The following is a 22,750-nucleotide window of genomic DNA, read 5'->3' on the forward strand; positions in this document are numbered from 1 at the left end:
GAATTTCAACTGATAATTTGTTCTTGGATGCATCCAATTCTGCTAGATTTCTCAAGTTCCCTACTTCAAGAGGTAGGGAACCCATCAAAATATGACTAGACAAGTACATAGAGATGGAAAGGGAAGACAGACAGATAACTTCCTTTGGTATGGTGCCGTTCAGCATATTACTAGATAAATCCAGTTCTTGTAACTTTTGGCAGTTTCCAAGACTCGGAGGTATGCTTCCTTGAAATTTATTCCTTCCCATGACAAGGGTAAATATTTTAGTAAGGTTACCAAGGGATAGTGGGATTGATCCAGAAAAATTATTTTCATTCAAATACAATATTTCTAGATTATTGAGGCACCCAACAACATCCAATAACATCCGGAAGGCTACCACTCAAATAGTTGTATTCCAATGCTAGGACTTTTAGATTGACAAGATTTCCAATTTCAATAGGGATGTCTCCATAAATCAGGTTAGATCCCATTGCAAGAAATTAGTTGATCGTATGGATAGCCAGCACACATGTTCTAGAGATCAGATATTACCTCATCATAGGCAAGCGGGGGCTTAAGCTTTAGGGCAAATTTTAAGGACCAAATTTATATTATTTGATCGTGTTTATCGACCAAAGGAGATCATTATGGACACCATCGACCAATATAAAATTGATATATCATATACACAAGCATAACGGGTGAAAAATTGGGCACTTCAATCATTGAAAAGTAAACCAGAAAAGTCATTTATGTTGCTACCAGAGTATTGCTACAATTTAATATGTTGTAATCCAAAACCTGTGACACATATACTAACGAATGAGTAGAAACGATTTAAATACTTTTACATGGCATTGGGTTGTAGTATCTGTGCATTCCAACAACATATTTGATCAGTCATTTGTATTGACGCTGCCTTCTTAAAGGGTAGATATATAGGCCAATTATTTATCGCTATTGCATTAGATAGTAATAATCAGATATACCCATTGATTTTTGACATCAATCCTAGGGAAGATCATAACACATGGTGTTGGTTTTTAATAAAGTTGAAGGATTGTTTTGGTAAGATACCTCATTTAGCCATGATTTCAGATTGACATGTTAGTACATTCTTTGCAATGGTTGAAGTATTCCCTGATGTGCACCATGGATATTGTTCTCATAACCTCCATTGTAACATGCAATCCAATATAAGAAGAATGTAAAAGTCATGTGGATGTATTGGAAAGCAACTAAGACATACACAGAATATGAATTTCGAGAAATAATGAAGTCATTGTCCCATATGTACCCTGATGCAGTAGCATACTAATGTGAGGTGGGTTTCGATCGATGGCCAAAAGCATATTTCCCAGGGCATAGATATAACATAATGACTACCAATATCATTGAGTTGTTTATTGCACTTGTCAGACACACTCAATGTACTATGCTTATCGAGTTCATCAGGGGTATATTATAGTAATGATTTTATGAAAGGAGAAACCATACAAGTAAGTACATATTAAATATTATAATATGTTATAAATGTGTGTATGTAAACTTATACTTAATTACTCACCATATCTGTTTGTGTTTATATGATTTGCAGATGTTTGCACCAGCCCGGTAACACCTTAGGTAGAAGAAAAAATTGTCAGACGTGTGCGAAAGGAATTTATCATCTCATTTAATGTACTAAAGCAATTAACTACAATATGGAATAGGTTTTGGGCTTTGAGATTTTAAAAGTGATACTCTTCCATTTTTAAAGAATGTGAAATAGATTCGTCTGATTCTTAAAATTTGCATAAGGTATGAAGGTGTTATGACTAAACAATAGTGGGAGTCAATGAGGTTTACAAAGACTTGTATAATCTGAGATCACCTTAAAGAAAGATTTGTTATCATCAAGAATTATTATACGTACCTCAGCAAAGGAAATTATGATATTGAAAGCCTCTTTGAATTATTAATTTGAAAGGTAGTTTTAAAGTCATGAGAAAAGATAAACTCTGTGAGTGATAATAAAGTATAAGACCCTATGACATTGAAAGCTCATTTGGATTAGAGTTATAAAACGTGAATGTCAAAGTTGTCATTCTAAATGGAAGTCTTAGTAAAAGAGTTTGTATGGTGCAATCAAGTTAATAAAAAGTATATGGGATGAAACTTATACTATGCAATCTTAAGGAGTCTGTCTACGGTTGAAATAAACTTCTTGACAATGGTGTTTTAATAAGATACACTTCTCATGGTCTCTTAAAGAATAAATTGGACCAATATAGGAATATGAAGATCAATGGGAGCAAATTTATCTTTATGGTATGGTTCAATATGTTAATAATGGCAACATGAATTTGTTTCATAAAATTAAGTCAATTTTATCCAAGATGTATGATGTGAAGGATCTTCAAAATACATCATTTGTTTTTGGTATTATGATCCATTATGAAAGGACTCGTGAACTTAGTGGCTTATCTAAAATGCATACTTGAAACATGTGCTTAAAATGCTCAACATAAAAAAATTATAGGGCAAGCAATGTTCCTGTTGTGAGATGATATAAGATCGATATAAAAAATTGTATAAAGAATAAGGTCGAAAGGGAATCTCTTTGAGATGCCCTTTATAATGAAACTATTTGAAGCTTGATGAATGCACAAGTAACTTTTGTATCTATGATTCTCAGTTTACACCTCTTAAATCCAAGGTTCATTACTGAGTTGTGGTTTAAAAGGTAATGAAACACTTATAAAAGATGAAGATTTTGGGGATTATAAAGATGATCTAAAGACTATTTTATAATATATTCTTATACTTGTTGAATGGGTCATATTTGGAAAAGTACTAAGTAGTCGTTAGTCGCAACATCAACCATAGACATTCAATTTATAACTTACCATAAGGTAGCTTCTCAAGCGTGTGATTGATGGATGACTTGGTTGAACTATTGGGTAGATTTTATCTACTATGATAGTAGTGTAATTAGGTAAAAACCCACTGGTAGATTAAGATATACAAAAATAAAATATATTACAGTCAGGAACTTCATAAAGAAAGAGATATTAGGCTAAAATATAAAATACAAAGTTAATAAAAGTTAAGCCCCTAACCCAAAGAATAAGACCTCTAACCCATAAAGTTATATTGAAAATATAAGGGTGTTTAAGGTTTTTTTGATATCCAGTGTTAATGGGAGTTTTTATTATCATTGTTTATATTGATATGTTTTGTTACTTATTATTTATTTATTGATCATAATCATATTGATATATTTACTTGTCTATGAATGTATGCACACATATATAGTTAAGGTACAATGTGCGTCTCAAGATAAGGTTCTCTTGAGTATGACAGTTGTATGTGTATGTTTCATGAGTCTCAAATAAGGTTAAAACATACAAGCTTTATTAGAAGCAAAGAGATTTCTTTTGTTTCTCTTGAAACATAAAGTTAAAGAGAAATCATAAAGAGGACTGATAGAGATATAACACATGTTTGCAATCACTTTATTGGGTGCTATTTCTGTCACACTCCTAGATTTGATCCTTGTTGATTTGATTATTAGTAATTGTGATCAAAGATAATCTTATGTTGATAGAGAACATAAGTAATGTCTTGGTTCGTTATTGATGTTCATATTAACTGGATTGCTTATTAAAGTGTAATTTATTTTTAGACTATTTTTGTTTTTTAAAATAGTGCCCATTTAAAGTTAAAATGTTAAAATTGTTTTTTTTTTAAAACAATTGTGAGAGTCAAAATTGTTTTTTTTTAAATAAAATAAAAATAATTAATGTTGCCTAAGTGGGAGAATGTTAGAAATTTCCTGATGTGGGCTAACATTAATTATAGTTTTGTTTAATAAAATCAAGTAATTGAATAGTCTAATGTCAGTTTACGAATGAGCTTAAGTGATTAGTACAGATAAGTCTAATAAACTTAAAAATTATGATCTGGGTGGACAGCATGACTATAATATAGTTTACCTATTCAAAGTTGTCATTTAAAGAGGATTATGAAATAGAAGAGCAAGTCCCGTCGAGAGATGATTTTGACAAATAATTTTAGACGTTTTATGGTTCAAATTACATAGAGATTTAGGTATTTCTAAAGCCCTAAAGATTAATTAAGTATTTTACAATTTATGTAGAAGTCTAGTAGAATATAATTGATTTATTTAAATTTATGAGAGATAAATCTTACAAAATTTTCCAGAATTTTGCCAAATTGGTTATTGAAAGAAGACCCCTTCTATTTTCTAAGCGATTTATATTTTAAAAAATTGAGGATTACTCCTTCTAACTGTGTCAGTCCTAAGTCCAAAAGTCAAATAATTCAGAACATCTATGGGGCCTACTTGAAATTTCATTTGATAATTTGTTAATAGACATATTTATTGTTACAAAGAAACCTTAAAAGCCAAATAATTAAATCAATAAAATTATATATATATATATATTTTATATAATTTATGTATATAAATAATATATTATAATATAATTAAATAATTTTAAATTAAAAATAAAATAACATTTAATCATATAATGATATATTATCTATATATTTAAATTATATATAAAAATATGTATATATTATTATTTATATATTAAATTATATATATTATTTGTCACTTATTTCTATAAAAAAAATAAAAAAAAACACAATTTCCAATACATTAACATATACACATTTTTTTCTAGTATTCTTAAACATAATCTGGCCTATTAAATACAAAACTATGAAATAATAACAATTTAAAAGTCTTTTTCAGGATGATGTCTGCTTTAAGACTATAATTAAGATCAATTTTTTTTAAATAATTTAATGTTAGAAGGCTTCATCTATATGATGTTTACTGTAGGATTAAAAAAATCAACAGGTGTTGAATTTGAAAATATCTCTTCTCTCCGAATCGAATTTAATTTTAAATGGCTTTTTAAATTATTGATCTATTATTATCTTTATTTATATTAAATTGTATTCTATATATATTATCTAATTAAGGGAAATTAATTAAAATAGGTAGCCGGTTTCACGCGTAAACGTTTTTCGGTAGCAATTCTTGCTTTTTACCTTTTTAAGCAAATTATATTTTTCATTACAAAAATAACCCTATTTTAATTTCTCAGCGTTTACCGTAGCTTTTCGCCGATTAATTACTTACATTTTAGACGATATGCATTAAGATTAAGTTTTCTATAATAAATAAAATCTAATTTTACCAAATGAAAATGGTGCATTGTCTCAAAAGCGTTGTGTTTTCTAAAAACGGTACGTTTTTTTTTAAAACGATGTATTTTTCTCAAAACGGTATATTTTTCTCAAAACGGTACGTTTTTCTCAAAATGGTGTATGAAGGGGTGCGGGAATTTGGAAAAGGATACAGGTGCAGCTGCGTGAAGGGGTGCAGAAATTTGGAGAAGGGTGCGGGTGCGGGTGCGGGTGCGTGAAGGGGTGCGGGAAGGGATGCTGGTGCATGAAGAGGTGTGGGAATTTGGAAAAGGGTGTGGGAAGGGGTGAGGGTGCCTGAAGGGGTGTGGGAATTTGATAACGAGTGCGGGTGCGTGAAGGGGTGCAGGTGCATTAATTTGGAAAGGATGTGTGAACGGGTGCGTGAAAGGGTGCGGTAACTATTGCTTATAAAAAGGGTGTGGGAGATATGTTATCTCCCACACCCCTTTATAATATATATTATATTAATAATATAATATATAATGTATTTTATATTATATATATAATATATATTATTTTTACGCACCCCTTCACATTTTCCCACACCCCTTCACAGTTTCACGTACCCCTTTATATTTTCACACACCCGTTTACATTTTCCCGCATTTCTTTACAGTTTCATGCACCCATTACAGAAAACTATAAGATTCAATTATTTTATAAAAAATTAATCTATTTTTCATCTGTAGATTTTATCCATTACAAAAAACTTAATCTTAATGTGTATTGTCTGAAATATATGCAATTGATATGAAATATAAGCAATTAATCGGTGAAAAGCTACGGTAAACGCTGAGAAATTAAAATAGGGGTATTTTTGGAATGAAAAATATAATTTTCTTAAAAAGATAAAAAGTAAGAATTACCGCCAAAAAAGGTTTATGCACGAAACCGGCTGCCTATTTTAATTAATTTCCCTCTAATTAAACAAAATAATATATTTATTGAGATGACTTGTTTGTGACGGAAAAATTTAGCATAGAAATTTGCAGAACATTTGGGCATTGAAACAAATCTCATTGTTAGTGTCATTTGCGAATCATCCATCTTCGCGTAATTAGCTAGCAATTTCACTGTAGGAATTCTTTTCCGAGATATTAAAGTCTGCTAAAATTTCCAAGAATTTCGCCAAATTGGTTATTGAAAGGATTTTTTTTTTTTTCTACACCGTTGAAATTTTGAAAGATTGAGGACACAAGAATTTAGGTGAAAGACTCAAAAACGGAGAAAACCACGACAAGAAATGAAGAAATCAATAATACAGTAGTTTTTAGTACATTGAGAACAAGAGAGATTAAATAATGTAAAGTACAAATCACTTAAAACCCTAACTACTCTCTTATGCGTTTCCAAAACTTTATAAAATTCCTAATGAGTGAATATGTATATTATTTATGTATTATCCATGTATTAAATATATTTAAAAAAATTTTAAAGTCAAAATATATTAAATATATATTTTACATCATTCCTGTATTAAATACGAATTATATGTCGTATTTTACGTTTATCTTTTTTTGAATTTTTGGTATATTTAAAGTACAAAATTGTCCTTTTTATTTTCAATTATTTACAAAAATACCGCTATTTAAAAAAAAACCCAACAATATTTATTTTTTAATTTTCAATGCTAACTTTGAGTTTTCTCCCCTATGACATGTACATAGATTCACTCTTATCTGAACTCTAAAATTCACGTTGATTAATTTGTTTGTTTTTTCTAACTGATTGGTATATTATTTATTGTACAAAAAATTTTGATTATGCATTATGTTATATTAGGTTTAATAGTTAATTAATTAGTTAATTAATTATTTTACATTTAAATTGTTATATTGATTTTCAATAGCAAATTCATGAAAAGTATTAAAATTACTATAATATTGTCGTATTTTTAAAAATATATTATTGACGATGTGTCATATTAAACCCGTATAAACATATTTCACACTTTTCCTGTATGTAAACTTTAGGGATTTTTTTTTACAAGCGTATTTTTCATTATTCGCTGTATTATAACCGTGTAATTTGCTTATCCCTTTTTTTTGTTCTCGTATTTACTAACTCGGATAAAACTACAAACATAACAAAATTATATCTACAATGGAACGATTGTTCCATTCGATGGAACACCTTGATCTTGGACTTTAAGCCATGACTGTTCAAAAGGGAATAAAATTGTTGCTCTGTTTGACATTTTGCCATGATTTTTGATATTTAGAGAGAATGCCTGCTCTTTACTTAGAACGTTTGTGTCATAATTCGGGTCCTAATATCAAACAATCTTCACCTTGACACTAATTTGCAGAGACAAAAAATCAACTCCAATATTTAACATAATTTTCTACCTCTTCCATAAAACCCCCTTAAGGCAAATCTCAACGTTGAATACCAATTGAGTTGAAGCAATGCTTGAACTTGCTAATAGGCAAAGGCTTAATGAGCATGTTAGTTGGATTGTCTGCAGTATTAATCTTCTTGATGGAAATATTTCCCTTAACAAAGATATCTTGTATAAAATGATAAATTTTGACATCAGTATGTTTGGTTCTATCATATTACATCTACTTTTTAATTAAGTGAATTGCAATTGCACTTTGATTGTCACAATGGAAAAAGATAAAAATAAAGCTAAAAATGATTTTATTAACAAAAAATTTGAACTATATTGCCTCCTTGATAGCCACTACGATGGCCACGTATTTTGCCTTTGTTGTAGACTAAGTATTGGTAAATTAGAGTGTGGCCTTCCAACTGACTACATATCCTCCAAGGTGAACAAATATCCATCAAAGATCTTGTTTTATAAAGATCTCTAACATAGTCTTAGTCCACAAAACTTCTCAAATTGTCACTGCTTCTACCATACTCCTAAGGAAGGAATGGCCATTCACCTATTAGGGTAAAGACATCGATCATAATGGATGGTCATACAAAGAACTCGTGTGATTGTTTATAAAACATAGGATAGGTCACGATGAATGCTTGTGTAAAAGAGTCCATGAGTACTCATGTAGTAAAAAGATAAAATTATCTTTAGGGTTGTGCATGATCATGAATGTAATGTTAGAGAGTTGTTCATGACATAAGCATGAACGGTTGTTCAAGAAGATGATTGGTTATAAGATTGGTAGTACATAAGCGATTGTGAACGGAAGATCATGAATGTTCAGGTTAGGTCAAAATGTACCCATTCACAAATTTCAAACAATTATACATGTAATAAACCCTTTTTAGATACATACTCCTACACAGGATATTACCCGAAGAGACGTATACAATTTAAACTTTTAACTATTTACAGTAGAAATAGAAAATGCTTATAAATTCTTTATTCAAAATATGTGCAAAAAGGTGCATCTCAAAAACTAAATAACATCATCATCTAATCAAATAAAACGTCACCAATAAAGTTCAAGTGCTTGAAATCCATAATAATAATAAATACAAATGCATAAAATCAATAGCATCTCAAACTAAATAAAAATAAGTACATAAACACAATCCATGCCCAAATGATTAAAATGCCCTCGATCTCATGCATCTATTAAAGCTAGACTGTTGGCTTCCTTGTATGCCTTGCTAATTACCTCTACCAGCAAAACCACAAAAAAAAAAAAAAACACATGAGTGAAAACCACTCAGTGAGCAGGTAACCTCTCGACACCTTGCACAAAACATATCTCAAATCTATTGTGTTCTATCACTAAATCACTATGTGGTTATTATCAGATGTTTTTTGACAACCTCTTATACCCACTTGCCTCCTATTGACACCTTCGTGCCTTAGAACAGAGGCAATGCCATCCTAGATGACTAAGGCCTAAGTTAAACTTGACATATTTGATATCTTTATGAAAACAATCAATATCCCAGATGTCTAGTCTTTACGTGCCTTACACACAATGCTAATTGGACTATCAAGCTAACTAGCTATGATACCCTAATCACATAAAAAAACTGATTGTAGTCTATTTCTTACTATATACCCATAACTATAGGACTATTAATTGGATTATCATCTTAGGATGGACCTTACCATGGGTGTCTATGTGATGCATCTCGTTGACCAAATGAGAAATTAATCGATGCCACTATACTTATAATACACACTTAAACTAAAAATAAGTGACCAATCCAACTTGATGTTAAGTATATGATAGATTTCATGGATATCTATCTCTCATATAACCTTATTACTTTCACATATAACGTTGCTTGCATAAACGACTAATGGTTATCTAGGTGTATACCACTTTCCTTAACTTTCTCTATTTTAACTTAAATTTGTGTTGGTCAACATCTATGTTGTCTTTTACATGCTCGGACACATTTGATTAGCTAGTTATCTTACTTTTGCCTTTTGTAGCTTTTTCGAACTTAATCCCCATTTCAACACACAAAACAGAAGTTGAATAGTTATTTTACACCATTTGAACGGGAGTCATTAGCTTTTCTGTTGACTAACAACCTATTAACGTTTGACTGATGTTATTAAGCCCTTAGCGCTTATTGCTCTCCTAACCTCATCGTTCACCCTAAAGTGTCATGAACAGACATTCATCCCATACTGAACATCTATTGATGCCTTAGCTCTAGAACAAATGTGCTTCATATGAATGACGAGTTCTTATATTTCCAAAAAGATGAATGAACGTTCATAGAAGCATGAGCAACCATTCATCCCTATTTGGAAATCATGCACCTGATTGGTTTCCATGAATTCTGGCAACACTACAACACAACAATAGGTTCTAATCACTTCAAAATGATAGATAATTATCCTAGACATGATTCTAATTCACAGTAATCATCAATCATCAACAGCTTATTCAAATCATCAAATTATCAACTTAAGGTTCATGAGCTATTACCAACAACTCATAGTAAATCATCAATATGCATCCATACATATGTACATACACACACATACATACACCCGAATAGTCTGTAAATTAATCATGCTTGCACTCATTAACAAAATCCAATATAGCCAAAACAACATAGCAGTCACCTATGGCATAACTCCCAAATATACTCAAATTCAAGGCCACCATACTTGTCCTCCATAGTCAAGAAGTTCTTCACGTGGCTTGGTTAAAGTCTAGTGTCTAATATGCTCTTACTGCTCTCTAGTCATGCTTGATCTTTCTTAATTTTATTGTTTGGCTCCTGCATAAAATATGACATAAACTTAGCCAAACAACCAAGCCTTTTTTTTATTTTGCATTTTAAATTGCATGAATGGTTCTCCTCCTCCATGAATAGGTGTTCCTTTCACTGTTCCATTATAAACACGCTCCAAAATCATTAGAAAATATATATTATCCAAATTTAAATTCAATGAACAAATGAATGGGTGTTCCCCCGAACGTGAACAACTGTTCATCCTTTTCGTTTAAACATTCTTACACTCTTAAAATGAAAAGACTTTTCTACCCTTTTTAAGGCACAAACACATATCCATCATAATGAACAGTTGTTCACTCATTCAACAACTCATACATGAACAAATCATAAAATTTATAGGGAAAAAATCAAAATGCCCTTGGACATGCTTATGAGTGTTACATTTCTATCCCCTTTAAATGAATTTTGTGTCAAAATTCACTCAGTTAGTTGTTAGAACCTCTATCTCATATCCTTCTTGACCTTTCATGTGACCTTTTAACTTTGTGATTCTTCCAAAAAAACCTTGACAAGGGAAATTTTCTTGTTTTTCAACTCTGTTAGTTGCATGTCTATAGTCTAAACTAGGCACTCCTTATAAGCCAAACTATTATCGATCTCAACATCTTCTAATCTTAACACATGGATCAAGTCACTAATGTACTTGCACAATAACAACATATGAAAGACGTTACAAATGTGATCCATGCTTACCAATAATGCAAGTTGGTAAACAACCATACTAATCCATTCCAATATCTCAAATGGTCCCATACATTTTTTACCAAATTTTATCACTTGTCTATAAGGGGCTACTCTCACAAAAACTTTGTCACCCACCTTAAACTCAAGATCATGTGTCTTTTGATCAAGATAACTCTTCTACTGATCCTAAGTCTTCTCATCCTTTCTCTTATTTGCCTAACATTGGTAATCATCCTCTAGGTCATCTTTGGTCCTAAAGCTTGTGTCGGGGTATCTCTTTCACCTATCTCATCCTAATGCAATAATGATTTACACTCATTACCTTACGATAGGATAGTTGTCCTTCTCATAAGGGGGTGGGCATCCCTCGCCTTTGTAACTTCCAAAACCTCGTTGTTTCTAGCGATGGTTTGGCCATCCAACAAATTTAAAATCCTACTCACATTCCTCTGACAATCCCCACTCATCAAATCAGCCCTCAATCTCCAATATTAAACAAGAATCATGCAAAATTGTAGCAATAACAATACTTATCACACAATCATCATATTCTCAACAATTTTATATCATAACAGTTAACTAAAACAACAAGTCCAACTACATATATATTTGTAATTTCTCATTCAAACATGTCATAAATCGTTTAAGTAATATGGAAGTGCGCCTACCTCTCCTCCAATGATGCTTAAGTCTTCGCGTGGCAAGAATCTGATGACTTCTAATCCTCTGAAGTCCTTTATGTGCTCTCTAATTTAGTGGAGATAGTGCTAATAACGAATAACTCTAGATATAACACTTAGAGGAGATTTATAACCACTGGAAACATGTCTGGGACAGTTGTCCCCTCAAATGGGATAGGCATTCCCTAAGATATACATCGCGAAAATCACACAGCACGATTTAAAATTGCCAACTCATAGGGATGGACGTCTCACATTTTTTACTATTGCATTAACTTTGGAAATTCAACGTTGTCAAAACTCTTAAAATGCCCAGATCATGCCAAATGACCAACTTACCCCTGAACATACCTAAGGTTGCCATAGAATTCAATAAATTTTCTATAAAGAAAAGGGTGAGAACTAATTAAAGGGTGTGACTGGTGTGAAAAAAATTGAAAGACAAAGAGAAAATGAGGCAAAATTTTAAGGGTTTTTTGTTGTCCATAAAGTTAATGGATTATATGTGAAAAACAACATTTGGCTACAATAAATCAATAGTCTTTTATTCATATATCTTTGTGTTTGTCATCTTCACATTGACTTGTATTGATTGTATGTAAAGCAAACCATTGTGTTTTGAGTATCATATACTAAATTTAGAATCATGCATATGCAGCATGTATATGGGTGCAGACAAGATTCTAAAATGGCAGTCAAAATTCATGGTCTGGAATTAAGAAAATGAAGAAAGACACTTTATTTATGATAAGACTGTAATGTGACTAAAACCATTAAAAGATAGTTTGCCTTGGTTATCAAAAAACAAAATGCTAAGTAGAGATACTGATACATTTATGGATGATGGAGATGTATTTGACTTACACTAAAATATTACTGATTCACTAATAATTTTTTTTGGCAGAATAAATTCATTTTTAACAATTATTCATATGTTATAGACATAGAATCTATAACTCTAATTAAAGAGTTAATATAGCCAATTTAATGACATTATTCATTATATAGAAAAATAAATTGGGCTCAAGATTATGTGTACAAGTTGATAATATATCATTCATGTCAGACATGATTGAAGTTTTTCAACATGATGCATTATGCAACATTAAGACAAAATAATCTATAAGGTAAAACGAAATTTGTCCTTAAACTAATTATGAATTATTTATAGGGATATCACATTGATGAAAGATCATGAACTAAAGCTGATTTATGCGCGAAAATAATTCAATACATAGATAGGAGGTCAATCCTATTCTTTAGTCCAGTGAATTATAATTAATAATTAGAGTAGTTTTATGTGTGCAAATAATGTATATAAATAATGACGTGTCATCATATAATTGAGTAGTTTAAAGTTAGAGATAAAATAATATTTAATCACATTATAACACGTTGTTATTTGTGCACATTGTTTTATTGTAATAATTAATGTATTGTATTATAGCAATATTCTATGTATATATTTTGAGTATACAAAATGAGTATATTGTAATAATTAATGTATTGTTACATTATAATTAATTCAAAATTATCAAATTACATGATGATACATCATCTATGTACTTATTTTGTGTACTCAAAGTATGTACATATTATTTTATTGATAAATTATTACAGTACGACAAAATTAAGTAATTAATTATTGAGTCTATACTATCTATGTCCATTAGTCCTTCTGCTAGCTCCATTATTTCTTGATAATGATCTAAATTGATTTTGAGAAGAGTAATATTATATGCATGAACAACAAACATAAACAATAAAATATCACATTAATGATTTAAGGCATTTTTGCATATTTTTGATGATGAAAGCTAGGTTTAATCTTCAGAATTATCAATTTGTTCGCATGCGGAATTTGGAGGCATGGATTAAATTCCCAGCCTCACACAAGCGTGTTGATTTCAAAAGTAAACTATTTTGTAGAAGAATTTGTTAAACATACGGTATGTTTACGGTTTGATAAGAAGTCTAAATAAGTCTAATTTTCCTTCATTTTGTTTATATTATCAGATAAAATAAAAAGGTCAAAAAATTGCTTATATATGAATATTAAAACATCGTAATTAATGTTATATCTCAACCCAATTTATATAATTCTATTTTTATCAAAATCTTAATTTATACTTTCATATTTTTGATTTATCATGGCTGTACAAATCAAAATCAGCCATCAAATGCAATAATTACTTTGGAACTTTTGATCAAATTTGCACTTAACAATTATGATATCAAACTAAAAAGTAACGCTCTCAAGGATTTAATTTAACTTTTTATTTAATATTTAAAATTTTAATTATTATACAGACACAATGTAATAATATTTGTATCATAAATTTTTTAACTTTAATTATCATGATTGTAAACTATAAAATTAACTCTATTATAAGACTATATATAAGACATATTCAATGATCAAATTCATTTATATTATAGTTTTAAGTTAGAGTACACATTTTATTCCAATTACGAAGATAATGTTGTGTTGAACTTTATATTACTGAACTTTATGTTGGGTTAGAACTAAAATCCAAAGATGATTATGGAAAACATTTTTACTTGGAGGTATGTAACCAATATTTAGACCAATGGATATTTTTTTATATTGAAAAGTAACCCGCCATTCGCCAACATTTGATGTTTTACTCATGGTGAATGATATCAATTTGATTATCAATCTTATAACGACAATCACCACAACAAGCAAATAAGAATTAACAGGATTTATTTCAATATAGCTTACATCCATTAAACTTTGTTCTATTAAATAAAATCCACTATGAAATCAAACTAATGAATGTTCCAAGCACATATTAAGCATCAACAAACACACATAATTTGCAGTATTAATTCCTCACTTTCACAGACAATAGCGTATTATCAATTCTGAAACACACCAAATAGCACTTTGTTATTAAGCATCCCACTTAGCGTAGTTTAATAATCAATCCTTGAACTTTTTATAACTAGAATTTCTCCATTCTCAAGTCTCAAAATCTCTTCAAAAACCAAATGAAAATCATATCTTACAATTCATTTAGATAAGTTAATCTACAAGAGTAAATGAGAGAAATTAGAAACCAATAGAGCAATAGAAACCAGTAAATGAAAACCAATAGATAAGTTAATCAAAAAGAATAAAGCAAATAAAATAGAAACCAACCAAAAAGAATAAACCAACCAATAGAAATTAGAATATGTTTTAACTTAAACACCTAAAATATATGAACAAGAAAGATATACTTATTCAAAAAATGACAAAATTTTTTTCACAAAATACACAAAGTGTGCACACATTAATGTTCATAGTTTGTCAAACAAAACATTTACAAAATTCACCAACAGCGGTTATTATGTCTTCATCAAGTAGTACATAAGATCACAAGGAACAAATGGAATCTCACAATGGTGATAAAGATAACCAAAAGCAAAAGCAATGTCAATTGCTATCTTTAATCTTCACATAAGTGTCAACATCTCAATTCTAGCTTGTAGCTTGTGAATATGTAGATCGGCTACTTGTCTAAACTTCCATTAGAGGAACTCAAAAATGAAACAATTTAAACCAAACTAAACAATTTCAGATTTTAAACTAAGCAAAACCAAATTAAAAAAATACAGTTTAATCTAGTTTAAATTACAATTTAAACTCATTAAAATCATTAAGTAATAAATATATTGTATTTAACAATCAGGGCTAAAATAAACATCACAAAATTAACTGACATTATATTTTACTATGACGAAGTCTCTGAATTAAGTGATACTTGCACCCTTTTTTTCCCAAGCAAGTTGCCTTGCATTTTTGTTTTTCATTTTTCAAAAAATACTAACCTAAATAACTATTTACATAAATCCATACAATAGGCCAAAACCATCAATTTATCTTTCTTTAAAATTCAATTCGCCACTCCCTTCCCATCCCACCCCGCAACCATCTTCCACCAATACCAGTTCATTATAATTCATATTTATAAATTAAATTTTCTATTATTTTATGTTATAAAATATATTCTTGGCTAATCATGTTATTATGAATCTTGTACACATTCACACAGCTAAAACATTACTAGTTAATTAATTCAAAATCTAATTATAATATGAAATAAATCTAAACCTGTTGCGGCAAAACAATCAATTTAACAAGGCCGGCCATGAAATAATATGAAAGTGGCCTGCCTTTTCTTGTTTGACATTAGGGCTGGATTCGAGCTAAGCCGAGCTCGGCTCGCAGCCAGCTCGGTCTATTTATGGCCGGCTCGAGTTCGGCTCATTTTCGGCTCGGCTCAGCTCGTTTTTCATATCAAAACGACATCGTTTTGTGTATATATATGGATCAAAACGACGTCGTTTTGTATAAAAAATTTAAAAAAAAATCAACCCTAGCCAGCTCGAGCTCGATCGAGCCGAGCAGAGCCCGGCTCGAACCGAGCCGAGCCAAGCTCGAGCTCGAGCTGGCTCGGCTCGAGTCCAGCCCTATCTGACATTACTTACTTGGCCATAAGCGTTAGGTATGATTGTCACACTAATTATTAATTTGATTTGTTTTTTAAAAGGAAATAAACAGTGAATGGAATTTAACGCAATGATAAATTTCATTCTCTCCAATTTTCAGTCATTTAAGTTGCTTAATTTCTTTCCTTTTCACCTCTATAAAAACTTAATTTAATTTCATTGAAACACACTTGGCATGTGCTTTGCTTTTTGTTCCAAAACTATAATTTCCCATGTTTGGAAACCATAATTTGAACCATAAACCTTTTTTTAAATTTATTAATTTAAATTAAACCATTTTATAAACCAAATAAAATAAAACCTTAACTTTTGAATGGTTCAATTTGATTTGATAATTTAAACCGAATAACGTACGCCCCTACATTTATCAATGAAACTTTTTAAAGTTCCTTGTTATTATACTTTTAATATCTTAATTGCAACAACATGTGCATCACCAAAAAGAATATCTTTGTAGGCAAAACTAAAACTACCCACCCCAACCATCTGTTTATCCTCTAGTATTTGATTCACCCTTTTTGTTGGACCATCTGTTTGAGGATGATATGTTGTGCTAAATGCCAGCCTAGTACCCAATGCTCTCTGTAAACTACCCCAAAAAGCTTAAACAAATATGGGGTCCTTATTTGACACAATAGTTTTGGGTACGCCATGTAATCTCACAATCTCTTGTATATAAATCTGGGTCAATTGATCTGAAGCAAAACTATCTTTCACTGGAATAAAATTTGTCGATTTAGTCAATCTATCTACAATCACCCATAGTGCATTATAGCCTTTTTGAAATTGAGGTAGGCCAATGATGAAATCCATTGAAATATCTTCCCACTTCCATTCAGGAATACTAAGTAGGTGAAGCAAACCCGAAGGTCTTTGATGCTAGGCCTTAACCCGTTGACATACCAAACACTTGGCTACATAGTCACTAATATCTTTCTTCATACCTATCCACTAATAAGTTTTCATTAAATCCTAATACATCTTTACTCCCCTAGGGTGGGCAGTGTAAAGTGTATCATGTGCTTCATTCAAGATTTTCTTCCTCAATTCCAGATCTTGGGAAATACATACCCTGTTTCTGAACTTGAGCACGTCATCTATCATTTGAAACTCAATTGCTTTCCCTTCAAATATCTGTTGACTCATTTTCTGGCACCATAAATCTTCTACTTGTTTCTCTTTTATTTCATTGAGGAGATTAGGTTGAATTTCTAATCTAGCCACTCGACTTTTTATCACCTTAATCTATTCCCCTTGAAACTCTTCCTATAACTCTATCTGAGTGGTGAGATGAGCTATGGAAATCTTTCTACTCAAGGCATCGGCTACCATATTTGCTTTACCCGGCTGATATTTAATATCACATTCATAATCTTTAACTAGCTCCAACTATCTTCTTTGTCGCATATTCAAGTTTTTTTGAGTAAAAAAATATTTTAGACTTTTATGGTCGGTGTAGATATTACATTTAACTCCATATAAATAATGCCTCCAAATTTTTAAAGCAAAAACCATTGCCGCTAATTCTAAATCATGGGTAGGGTAGCGTGTTTCATAATCTTTTAACTGCTAAGAGGCATACGCTATCGCTTTACCCCTCTGCATTAGCATGGCTCCTAAGCCATTATGCGAGGCATCACAATAAATATCATAGTCTACACCCTCCTCTGGTAATACTAAAATAAGAGTTGTAGTCAACTGCCTTTTTAGCTCTTGGAAACTCTTTTCACAAGCATCAGTCCATAGAAAAGGAGTTCTTTGTTTAGTAAGAGTTGTAAGTGGCTTGGCCAATCGGGCAAAACCTTGTACAAATCTCCTATAATAGCCGGCTAGCCCTAAAAATCTTCTAATCTCTTTCACCGCTTTTAGCCTCGCTCATTCAAGTATTGTTTCCACTTTACTGGGGTCTACAGCTATACCTTCCTTAGTAACCACGTGTCCCAAAAATATCACTCGATCTAACCAGAATTCACATTTAGAGAATTTGACATAAAATTTCTTTTCTCTCAATCTTTGTAACACAAATCTCAAGTGTTCAATATGTTCTTCTTTTGATCTGGAGTATATCAAGATATCATCAATAAATACCACCAAGAATTTGTCAAGGCAATCATGAAATACTCGATTCATTAAATCCATAAAGATTGTTGGGGCATTAGTCAATCCAAAGGGCATCATCACAAATTCATAGTGCCCATAGCGAGTCTGAAAAAATATCTTTGGAATATCTTGCTCTGTAATCCTCACTTGGTGATAACCCGACCTCAAGTCAATTTTGGAGAACATAGAAGCTCTCTTCAATTGATCAAATAAATCATCAATTCGAGGCAACAGGTATTTATTCTTCACTTTTAGTTTATTCAACTCTTTGTAATCTATGCACATACGGAGCGACCCATCTTTCTTTTTGACAAATAGTATGGGCGCTCCCCAAGGAGAGTGACTGAGTCTAATAAAATCCTTATCTAAAAGTTCTTGTAATTGTTTCTTTAATTCTTGTAATTCAGCTAGAGCCATTCAGTAAGGGTTTTTGAAATTGGGGTTGAGCCAAGTTCTAACTCTATACTAAACTCCAACTCTCTCTTTGGAGGTAAACCTGGTAACTTATCAGGAAAAACATCTGAGAAATCTTGTACTATTGGGACATCCTGAACACCCAATCTTTGAATATCACACTCATGTACCACATGAGCTAAATATCCCGTACACCTTTTTTTCAATAATTTTTACGCCTTTACATTGCTGATCATCATACTAGGTTGATAGCCCTCTCCTAAACTGAAGTAATCCTCATTGTCGAGTTGGAATTGAGCCTTTTTCTTTCTATAGTCAATTTCAACTCCATATCTTTCTAAGAAATCCATGCCTAGGATAATATCAAAATCGGGCATATCAAAGACAATCAAGTCCACCTTTAACTCTCTCCCATGTATTACTACCCTCTGGTCCCTTAACATCTTATTAGTAATCACACTCCCACCATCTGGCATTTCAACTCTAATAGAATGGGTAGATTTAACAGACACTAAACCTACCATTTCAATAACGCCTGGTGTAATAAAAAAGAGTGTAACTTCTGAATCAATCAATGCATACAAGGAAACAAAGTGGAATAAGAGCTGACCAATAATAACAGATGGACTAGCCTTCGCCTGACTATGGGTAGTTGTATAGACCCATGCATCAGTACCTCTCCCTGGTTGCACTAGCGAAATTAGGATTTACTGTGGTTGTATCGGGACTGGCACCTCGATATTATGGCAATCCTTTGCTATATGCCCTGGCTATCAGCATCTATAACAAATTATTTGTTTTTGCTGATACCAATATTCCCTACTATGATATCTCCCACAAATTTGACACTAGGGAATATTTTCTTTTCTAGGCTTTTTATCACTCTTCTCGCCTTTTCTACTTATTTTTTACTAGAATTTTCTTTTTCCCCTATTGTTTATGAAACTAGAGCCAATTGAACTACCCCCTGATGTTGTTGTAATAGGTGCTGAAACAGTCAATGAAGCAGGTAGAACTGACCGACTTGGCATCACTATCTAGGGTGCTATTAATGATAGAGGTGTTACCATGGAGGGTGCATTCCTGGGTAGCTTATTAACATATACCTCCAACCTCAATACTCTCTCCAATGCCTCTTCATAAGTTTGAGAAAGTTGTGGTCCAACTAGTACATGCAAGGTTATCTCCGGTTTAAGGCCTTAAAGAAATTTGTCTAATCGGAGACTAGGTGTACTCATCATACCTAGAGCAAAACTAGATAAGACATCAAAACGGGTAGAATAATCCTTTATTGAACCTTCCCCCTACTGCAAAGAAATGAACTCCTGAACTTTGACTGCTACCATATCAGTTGTTCTGTATTGGGCCTCAAATGCCCTTTTGAAGTCCTGCTAGGTCATTAGATCCATATTTCTGGTTTCTTTAACTAGGTCCCACCATACGCGAGCCTCTCCCCTCATCAAGAAACTGGCATACCAAACTTTTTCTCTGTCAATCATAGGAAATAAATCCATGGTACTTTCCACTTGCTTGATCCACTCATCAGCCACCAAAGGATCTTTAGTACCTTTAAATTCATGAGGGGTATGCTGACTAGGTAAGGAATAAATGGGCTCAAGTCGCTTTTGAGCTTCAACTTTTCCTCTCCCCTCATTCCTTATTTCATTTCTGATTTCTTCTATGACCTCCTCATGAATCTCACTTCTAATCTCATCTTGAATGGCATCTCTAGCTATATTTTCAGGTATGGGTCTATTTTGACTCTCGGTTAACACCTGACAGACTATATCTCCGATTTCTACTAGCCCAAATCCTGAACCACTTGACGGGGTAGGGTTAGACGATTCTCTTGTCTCTCTCTAAATACCCCTTCCACGACCCCGTCCTCGTCTTGTGGTACTCCTCATCTAATAATTGTATAAGTGTAACTATATAAGGATTTTATCATTCTATTATTTAAATACAGGCAAAGAAAACAACTTACTACAGTTGATTCTTGGGAACTGATCTATGAGACATGAGGGGCACCTATGCAATACCAGAATGCAAAACTATATATAAATATTATATTATATTATATTACAACATATTATATTATATCCACCTTTAAACGCCCAAAATTGCACTTTGATGCCAAAAATGTAACCTCTTCTAACCAATAGGTGTGCTATAAAAAAAGGGCAAGAGTTCCCCTATTTTTGAAGACCCGAGGAATTTTTTTTTAACAAAATAAATACTTAATAGTAACCATCATAAAAATTACCACCCATAAAAACTTTATAACCAATTTCAATGACTAGCCATATATATATATACATATATAGACATATATACATATAGGAAACAAAATATATACATATCCACCAATATCTATATCAAATATATATATATATGCATATATTCACATATACATCAAAACATATAAGTCAACAAAAATATGGTGCCTTCCTCCCTCAGCCTCATGTCTCACTAATGTTCTCCAGGAATCTTTGCTGTAACTCTTTACCTGTAAAATATTAAATTAAATGGAGTAAGCGACCATCGCTCAATAAGAAAATCATACTCAATACTTAACGCATTTCATATCAGTACTAATCTCTTCCATACTCAGCGTGTCTGAGCTATTCACATACAAAATAATTAACATGGAACACGCATTAAACACATATCATAACTCTCTTCATTTGCACATTCATTCCTTTTCTTACTATACAAATATGATTTACTCATTATGATTTATGCATGTATGAATGCCATGATTTTTCAATTTTCTGATCGTATGTCTTTCTAAACTTTTTATCAGCCACATAGACTTGCGTACATGATTCTAATGCAAATGACTTTTATAAAATAATTGCTAATTATTTTCTTTTTCTAAATTTTTTTGTCAAATATTTTCATTGACCGGTCTAGACTACATAAAACAGTACTCGTAGTTACCATACAAGGTACAATCCTTTCTTACACTCATATTTCTCTATTTTTTTTCTTTGCTGTCCACACAATATAGCTGACATTTTTTTTCTTTATTGTCCACACAGTACAACTAATATCTTTCTTTGTTGTCTATACAGTACAACTGACTTTTTTTTCTTTGTTGTCCACTAAGTATAGTACACGTGTAAGGATTTTAAGTAAGTTTTCTGCTTTTTTATATCATATGAGCCATTATAAAACCAAAACATTTGTTTTCATTTTTTGAAAACATGCATAACTTAGAAAATGTTTTTCCTCCATCTTTATTTTTTTGAAATCATGCATATATTATGATTCCTCATGTATACATGTGTAAACATAACATGAAATATGCCCATTCATAGTTTTTCCTTATTCTTTTCAAGCCTCATTGAGCATCAAATTATTTTCTCATGCATTTACATGTATCTCATGCATTCCATATGAATATACATATTTATTATAATGGTGTTTTACACATATCATGCACATAATTAAGCAAAATTAACCTACATCACATAAAATGACATTTTTGCCCTTATGAATATAAGGGTTATTCCACATATCATACACATAATTAAGCAAAAATTAACCTTATGGATAAAATTACATGCTTACCCTTAATGTAAATTCTTTCATCAATTCATCATTTCTCATATATTTAACACACAAAATCCACAAAGCTAACCCTAAGAATGTGAAATGTCTAAAATACATCATGAATCCTAATGAATTTCTTTATCCTTTTAAGCATAAATCACCTTAATTCTAATACCTTACACACTTATACAAGCAAATGTTATTTAAATAACCTAACACAAATTACTTCAAGTATGTAAAGTATGAAATTTTTATCTTTTCTTTGCTAATTAGGTGATTTAAGCCTATCCTCCTTCTTTTCTTCTTCCTAGCAACCTTAATCAACCAAAAACATAATCATCCATCAAAACTCTAAACTTCACATCTCTTAAAAATTAATTTTTTTACCTTAGAACTTACCA

This window comes from Mangifera indica, chromosome 11 (genome assembly GCF_011075055.1).
Source record: "Mangifera indica cultivar Alphonso chromosome 11, CATAS_Mindica_2.1, whole genome shotgun sequence".
Classification (NCBI taxonomy): Eukaryota; Viridiplantae; Streptophyta; class Magnoliopsida; order Sapindales; family Anacardiaceae; genus Mangifera; species Mangifera indica.